At 44.8% G+C, this 7,924-nt stretch overlaps 1 long non-coding RNA gene across 1 annotated transcript; it reads right to left on the reverse strand.

Moving 5' to 3' along the window:
• Positions 1-4,005: 4,005 nt before the first annotated feature.
• LOC120371304 lies at positions 4,006-7,558 on the reverse strand. The gene is made up of 3 exons (XR_005584264.1): positions 7,380-7,558; positions 7,056-7,110; positions 4,006-4,211 (listed from the first exon to the last, which is right to left on the reverse strand). It is a non-coding gene; the product is annotated as an uncharacterized LOC120371304 (long non-coding RNA).
• Positions 7,559-7,924: the final 366 nt, after the last annotated feature.

Consider the following 7,924-nt stretch of genomic DNA (forward strand, 5'->3'; position numbering starts at 1 on the left):
GCCAGGATAGAAGAGACACACACCAGCCCATGAATGTAGGCACTGAGCCATCTCCACAGCTGTCTGCCTAGGAGAATAGCAAACCCACCAGAGTTAGCAGCGCTCAGAACTGTAGGAAGCTTGGTGGAGTCACTACCGACACATCCAGACTAAGCTACTAAAGCTTCTACTATCAGATGTATCCCATGGCACTTTAATCATCTAGTAGGGTGCTACTGATAACACGAGTAAGGGCATTTATTTAATTACATGACTTTTATCTTGATAAGTGTCCTATTCAACTACAGCCTCATGACCATGGTATTATATCCTACTGCAGGAGCATAGGAGTGATCAGATTTACTCATACAGGCCCGGGGTGGTGCAAACGGCACGGCCCTGCACCTGCAGGAGCAGCTGTGCCCTACAGGGTAGATTCACCTAGGGAGAGGGCAGGCAGTGGGAGGAAGATGGGCAGAGAGCAAGATGGATGTGGGCAAACTTAGGAGACCTGGGTTCAACTCTTTGCAGCTCTCCTTATTGGAAGCGGAGCCCTCAGACCATCATCAACTCTGGCCAGAGGGCAGTCGTCAGTGATGTGAGATTGTCTGTCTTTGGCCACAGCCACAGTGGGGTCCTCTCGTTGGCCCCAGGTGTGAAGGCTGGCTCCACATTGACCCTGGCCTGTTCAGAAGGGCCCATGAGCAGCGTGGCAAATCAAAGCCAGGCCCGCGGATGGTCAGGTTAGTGATAAGACACTGGTTTCTGACATCAGCTGCAGACAGTTTTTGATCACACAGAGAAATCGGGGCAGGGCAAGTTGGCCCCTCAATGACAAGTGCGCTCTTGGGCGGTCAAAGAGGTCTGTGTATAGCGGTGGGCTTGGGGCCAGAGAAGTACCTTAGACAGAACAATTCTGGCCGCTGCTCCATCTGAGCCCCTGTGCTGGAGACTGACAGGGAAATGGGCTCTGTTCCCCATCGGTAAATTGGGATAACAACACCCCCTCTCTGTGTCTAGGCTATTTACTGTGCACGTGTTACCTCCACCCTCCCTCCCTCTGCTGAGCTGTATGGGCAGGAACCTGGCAGGCATTGGGCAGCTCCCATTAGAGGGCGATTGCCCAGGGGAATGAACATGCTCTCTGGAGTGAAAGCCAACCTCCCATGGCAGCGGGAGGAGGAATAACTGTCTGGCAGACGGAGTCTCCAGACCAGTGTGGGTGTGAGCTGAGAACTGGCTCTGAGAAAAGGGATTTTAGTGGGTGTCTTGCCGCTTTGTGACTTGCAGTCTGACTCCTATCAAACAGAGATGATTCTAGGCTGTATTACTCCTGTCACTGCCTGAGATGGCTCCAGATTGTCCCACTACAAAGAGGGATTTGAAAGACCCGGGAGCTCCTTTTTCCTACAGATAATCACAGGGACTTCCATAAAACATTCTAAATTAAAAGTTGAAATGTAACAAATCTTCTCTTTGAGTTAAATATATACTATCAGTTTTTTAAATTCAATAACGTATTTATCATTTTGGTGCATCATTTCTATTAGAGAGAGTTTGGAAAGATTTGTTACAGAGTAAGGCCAACAGCCAGATATTAGCTGAACCGCCGCTTCTACTATACATGATCTTTCGGGAAGGGACTGCCTCTTAATGTGTTTTTATATACAATGAATCCTGCAGTACTATTACTGAAACTAAATAAGAATATAATTAAAATAGCGGGTTGGGAAATAATTATTTTCCACAAGAAAGTTTCAAAGAAAAAAAAGTATATTTGCTTCAAAAATGTTTGGAAATTCTTTGGATTTTCATTGAAAAAAATCAAATACTGCAAACTTGAGAATTGAAACAATTTTGATTTTCTGCTGTAAACATTTTTCATTTTTTGGAGACTTATTTTTTTAAGAAAAACAAATTTTTTTTAAAATGTCTTTGTTGTTGAAAAAGAAATTTTCCAAAATTTAAATGGCATATTTTCAAACAATAATAAATAACAATAATGATGTTGATGCACAGAATAAGCAGCAGACTTGACTTTGCTTTCCCTGGGCATACGGTCTGAAATACATAGGCAAAGAGATTGAATACTCACTAATTCTTAGCTTCTCTGGTTGACAAAATGGGACAATTAAGCCCCATCCTGAGACAGCAGCAAACACCAATGCAACCACAGAAATTCTCAGACTATCTTGCAATGCAGGTGAGATACCTAGAGAATGAATCCAAAGGTAATGGGAAAGCTGAAGAAACTTAATAAAAAAAGACCTCACCACCTCTTGACAGTCAAGTTGGGCAGCCCGGCAGGATTGGGAGATGCCAGCTGATCTCATTGGTGACATTGCAGGAATAGGAGCCACAGTCGGATTTCTGCCCTTCTGGTATGTTCAAAATCCTGAGATTTTTGGAGAGGTGGAAATCTGTCTCCTGTGGAAGGGGCTTCCCATCCTTCTTCCAAACAATAGTGTCCACTCTGCCCTCTGACACATCACAGAATAACTTAATAGCTGACTGTACCAGAAGAGAATTGCTCCATAGCTGAGGCCGGGACACAGGCTCTGGGAAATGTACAGAATACACAATACTTCCTTAGTATTTATCTTATAGCACTTTTAAATGTTTGATTTGGGGGGTTTAGAGTCACACTTACAAAGTAAATTATAATCTTAAATTTCTAATGATATTGCTATATTTGCCCTTGGTTACACATTAGAATAGTCCTGCAAGAAGCCCCAACAATACAGAATTTCAGCATATATTACGGTAGCAACAGTGGTTAATTGCTGTTTTTGTATTATTTGGGTTACATTTTCAAAGTGTCTAGCAGGACATTTATACCATATTCAGAAAATGAAAAATAATAAGATGTGTACAAATATTTTTAGATTTCTAGGTAATTAAATAATAAATTACTAATCTTATGGATCATTGAAAGCTGTCATGCGATATACATAGTATAAAACAATTATATAAAGACACACAGCTACTAAGTTTACAAAGTAAGACAAATTACGGGAGAGCAACGGTTAGGGCCAGTGCAAATGGTTAGAGATATTGTTTTTTTTAAACTCTCCATCAGCACTGGGGTCTCTGCTTAGAAAACAGGTCAATAACTAATACGGGAATTTAACTCCCATCATTGTCAGGCCTGGTCTACACTGGCGGGGGGTGTCGATCTAAGATACGCAAATTCAGCTACAGGAATACCATAGCTGAAGTTGACGTATCTTATTCTGACTTACCTCCCATCCTCACGGCACGGGATCGACGGCCGCAGCTCCCCCATCAACTCTGCTACCGCTCTGGTGGATTTCCGGAGTTGATGGGGAGCGCGTTCGGAGATAGATATATCACGTCCCGATAAATCAATCACTACCCGCTGATACGATACGGTGGGTAGTCTGGACGTACCCTTGTGGCATTTTTGCAACTGATTCCCTGTGCACTGTATTAAGTCTCCAATGTTTTCCTATACAAGAGATGGCAAAGCTGTTCTGCATGTGGCCAGCAAGGGGCACTCTGAAACCAGAGCACAGCGGCTTCCGCAGTCCCTGAGCTGAATGAACACAGCACTGCATTGACACCTTGTTGCCCCCGTTCTGGGACTCCGAGATCCTCTCTCACCCCAGGAACCTGGCAAAGTAGCTCAGAGCAGTATCATACACAGCTTCCATGATTTTTAGGCCGCAGCTAGGTCTGCCAGTGAGCGTCTCAATGCAGAATTAGCCCCCTGCCTATCTCTTTTGTGGCTGGCTGAAATCATTACAGCTCTTCCCACTGCACTACTACTGATCTACTCTGATCCCTTCATCGGGGGTCTCTTCGCTAATGTACTAATGAGCACACGTACGAGGACTAAAACCATCTCCTCTGTGTCGTTCACTTACTGAGAACTTGCAGCAGGATTCTCCTGGCTTCACTTTCTACCATATTGATCGTTGCTGCATAGATCCCATTGTCTGTCTCTTGCACATTTTCCAGCAAGAGGGATCCATTGGCTGGATAGAAGATGACTCTGCCTCCAGAGGGTGCGTGGGCAGTTGGATCCGGTGAACCTTTGTGGTACTGCACAATGAAGTGGGACGCGGTGCCATTTAGATATTCCCACTGCAGGAACGTCATCCCCTTTACGTTGTCTGGTGCAGGCAGGAGCACCGAGGATCCCACAGCTGCAGCTTTTCTCTCTAAGGTTCCCTCTGCTTCAGTTGCCCCTTGGAAAATCAGCAACAGCACTGGCCAGAAAGGGAAGAGAAGCCAGAGATGAAAAAGCTTGCAAGTTTATGCACGAGAGGGCTGTTTAAAGACCCCCAGGGTACAACGATCATGCACCACTGGACATACAAGTTGCTAGCTGAGAGCATTTATACATGGTTCATAACCCCTAACATATTCCCAGCTGTCACCCATATTCCCCTCTTGTGAGAGTGTGGAAAAACAGAATGCCCTACATGGGAGCTGTGCGCGCAGCAACTCCGCAAACCAAGGCATTTTCATGCAGCTGCTTGTCGGGGGGAAGTCCCCTGAGAGTCTTTTCCAGCCTCAGTTACTGACCACCATGCCACCAGGTGTACTTCACCACCGGCATGCTTTATTACATCCCTTTCAAAGGCCGCAGCCTGCAATGTTATATACATACTAGTTACAAGCCAGTTTCCCTACCTTACTTCGGGGAAAGGGCACAGCATTATTATTGACACCAGCCAGTCCTGCCTTCCTTGAGGCACCCTCCTCTCCTCCCCAGCACTGCTGTCTGCTTTGCTAACACAGTCTTGGCTGCTGGGACTACTTCCCTTCTGCCCTATCAGCCCTCAGCTATATCTCTACTCAGTTAATTGGCACCCTTGGCCAACTGCCTGTCTTCCAGTCAGGTCCCAGTTAACGTATGCCAGTGGGGATTTGAGTGACAGGCAGCCGGGTCAGCTCCTAGCTCAGCACTCCCCATTACAGTGTCTAAAAACAGAGGTAGGTGCCTAGCCTTACGCACTGAAATTTGAAAATGATGGTGTAAGTGACTTGGCCAATGCCACACATTGACTGACAGACACTTGATCAACACTTAGGATATTTTCCCTGGATAGTTATGAGTCTCTCTCTCTCTCTCTTTTTTAAACGTTTTTAACCCATTCCCAGACAGGCTTATTTCCAACCTGTGCCTGTTTTCCAAGCTCATTCCAGCAGCTGGGCATATGTTTGTGCTGGACCCTCTTTTTGTTCATTCCCCGGTGAACTGAATGTGTGCCTGTTGTTCCCTGTGCCCCCAGTCCTTTCACGTCATGGCCTGTAGCACATTTAGGTTAGACCTGGTTGAAAAATTATCCAAAAAATCATGAAAAATTCTATTTTTTTAAAAGACGTTTGGATTCAGTGACAGCAATGGGCTGGAAAAACTTGCTGCTGCTGCTGCGGTTGTCTTAATCCTGCTGCATCTGAGGTCCTGGGGTTTTCAAAGGAGTGGGCGAGGGGGAATTCAGATTTGCATGATTTTCCAGCAAGGGTGGAAGACATGCCAGGGTCTTGAAGTGGAGCACTTTTCTTACTCTGCTTTAAGAGCGAATGTTGTTTGCTGTGACTGTTCATGGTGTGGCATTTTTTAGGATGCAGCGTAGGGATGATCACTAAGGAGCTGGAAAGGAGAACATTAGATATTTAACATATAAGGTCAGATGTTCAGCTGGTGTAAACATGTGAAACCTCGTTGACTTCAATAGAGTTGTGTCCATGTACACCAGCAGAGGGTCTGGCTTGCTAGGAATTTTCAAGCTGGGAAGAAGGGGATCACTAGTAGAACCCCTGTGGCTGTGGAGAAAATGGCCAAAATCAAATCCCTGGCACAGATGATATCATGGAAACATGCTTTCTTCCTGAATACACATGGCCCCAAAACAGCTGTTGTTTTGTATCCGGATGGTATGCAGTCTATCCAAATTAAACATTTATATTGTGGAACACTGATGGCCAGATCCTCAACTGGTATTAATTGATTCATTACTTTGCTGCATCCAGGTTGAATTTAAGCTGGGATTGTGCTGCCCAATCCCCCAGTGCACTTAAAGTCATTCAGATTTACACACAGTCCTTCTATTCTGAGGGGCATCAGTTCATGATAATTCCATTTCCTGGCATCTGATTAGCTTTTAAACCAAAACAAGACTTTGCCTCTTATTCTTTGGTTACTTAATTTCCTTAATAGCCTTGCATAATAGGCGGGAACATGTAAAGAGTGTTTTGAAATTCCAAGTAAATTATTTCCATTGGATCATTTTTAGTAACTTTTAAAAATATCTAACAGGTTCTTCATATATACCTGTATCTCCTGGTGGTAGCAATCAGAGATTTGTGCATAGAAAGAAAGCGAAATATTTGAGTTGAGAGCCATCCTTTGGCTCAAAGAGAAGTATTGATTATTATAGTCTCAGTGATTTATTTTTATTATTATAGTACATGAACATTAGTATTCAGTTTAACACAAGATAAGATAAACTGGTTAATTATGTGCAGCTTTTATGGCTGTAATATCCAAAGTCCATCATATAGACTCCCATGCACAGCACACTAGTTGTGTGGCATTTTAAACAAGTGCTTTCAGCATCAAGCATAACACTGATATAAAAACACCTCTCTGCTGTTTTAGGTGCTGATCTTGCATAGACTTATGCTTGGGTTTAAGTTTAGGCATGTGAATAGTCCCACTGAATTCAATTTGCATGCATATAAATCAAACACTTGTGTAAGACTTTGCAGGATTGGGGTATAGTTTTGTACAGACCAACTCACCTTCTGCTGCTCTGTTCAAAGATAGAATGAGCTGGAGCACAAGGACTTAGCTATTTGTTCTTGTCTTGTCCCAGCAAATATATTCACTGGCCCAATAACTAGGAGCCTGATCCCATCATTAGCCTTTTAAAATAAGCGCACATAGAAAATAAAATTGCGGGCCACATCCTCAACTGGTGCAAACTGGCATAGCTCCAATGGCGTCAAAGGGATTCCACTCGTTTACACCAGCTGAGGGTCTGGCGCAGTGTTGAGCCCACTGGAGCTGCACCCGAGGATGGCCCAGCACAGAGACACTTTACCTGTAAAGAATGTGCAGCTTTTCCTGACTAACTCTGGGAAGAGGCAGATCAGCATCTGTTGGGGGAAAAAACAGTTTAAATTGTGTTGGCTTTAAAATAATAACCCATGCAAAGGTCAAACGAAATTTTAAGGCAACCACAGCAGATGCGAGCAAACAATAGGACTATAATTTATACACAGAATGAGATTTCCAGAGCCACATAAAGTGTTTAGATGGCCAAAGCCCCTCAATTTGGGTGTCTTTGAAAATCTCAGCTAAATACAACCCCAGGCCCCAACTGATCTATCCTAGTTCCACACTCCTCCCTCAAGTCATAACTCACTGTTTTCCTCCTGTCTTCTCCTCTCCTCCCTCCCGTCTTTCTCTTCAGCTTGAAGTGGAGCACTAGCCCTGCAGACTTGTGGCTCCCTCTCTGATTTCCAACGCACAGTCTTAGCACTGTGTGTTTCTCTCACTCAAACAACAGCGTTGCCAGGGAGCAGGGAGGGGAAGCAAGGGGCTCCAGACTCAGTGCAGAGGCAAACGGCCTGATAGTTATCTGGATCCTGCGGATGGGTGGGAGCAGAGGTGCATGATCATTGGGTGAAGAATGTCATTCATTCATTCATGCCCGTCACCCCAACCGGGGTATGGGCTGCCAACCACAGATCTCCATAGTCTTCTATCCTGGGCCATTCGCTCTAGCTGGTTCCAGGTATAGTCCATTTTTTTGCTATCAACCTGAAGGTCGCGTCGCCAGGTATTTCTTGGGCGGCCTCTTTTCCGCTTGCCTTGGGGGTTCCACTGCAGTGCCTGTCTGGTGATGTTGGTTGGCTGCTTGCGTAGTGTATGTCCTATCCAGCCCCACCTTCTCCTTCTAATTTCTTC

Source organism: Mauremys reevesii, linkage group 9 (assembly GCF_016161935.1).
Source record: "Mauremys reevesii isolate NIE-2019 linkage group 9, ASM1616193v1, whole genome shotgun sequence".
Taxonomy (NCBI): Eukaryota; Metazoa; Chordata; order Testudines; family Geoemydidae; genus Mauremys; species Mauremys reevesii.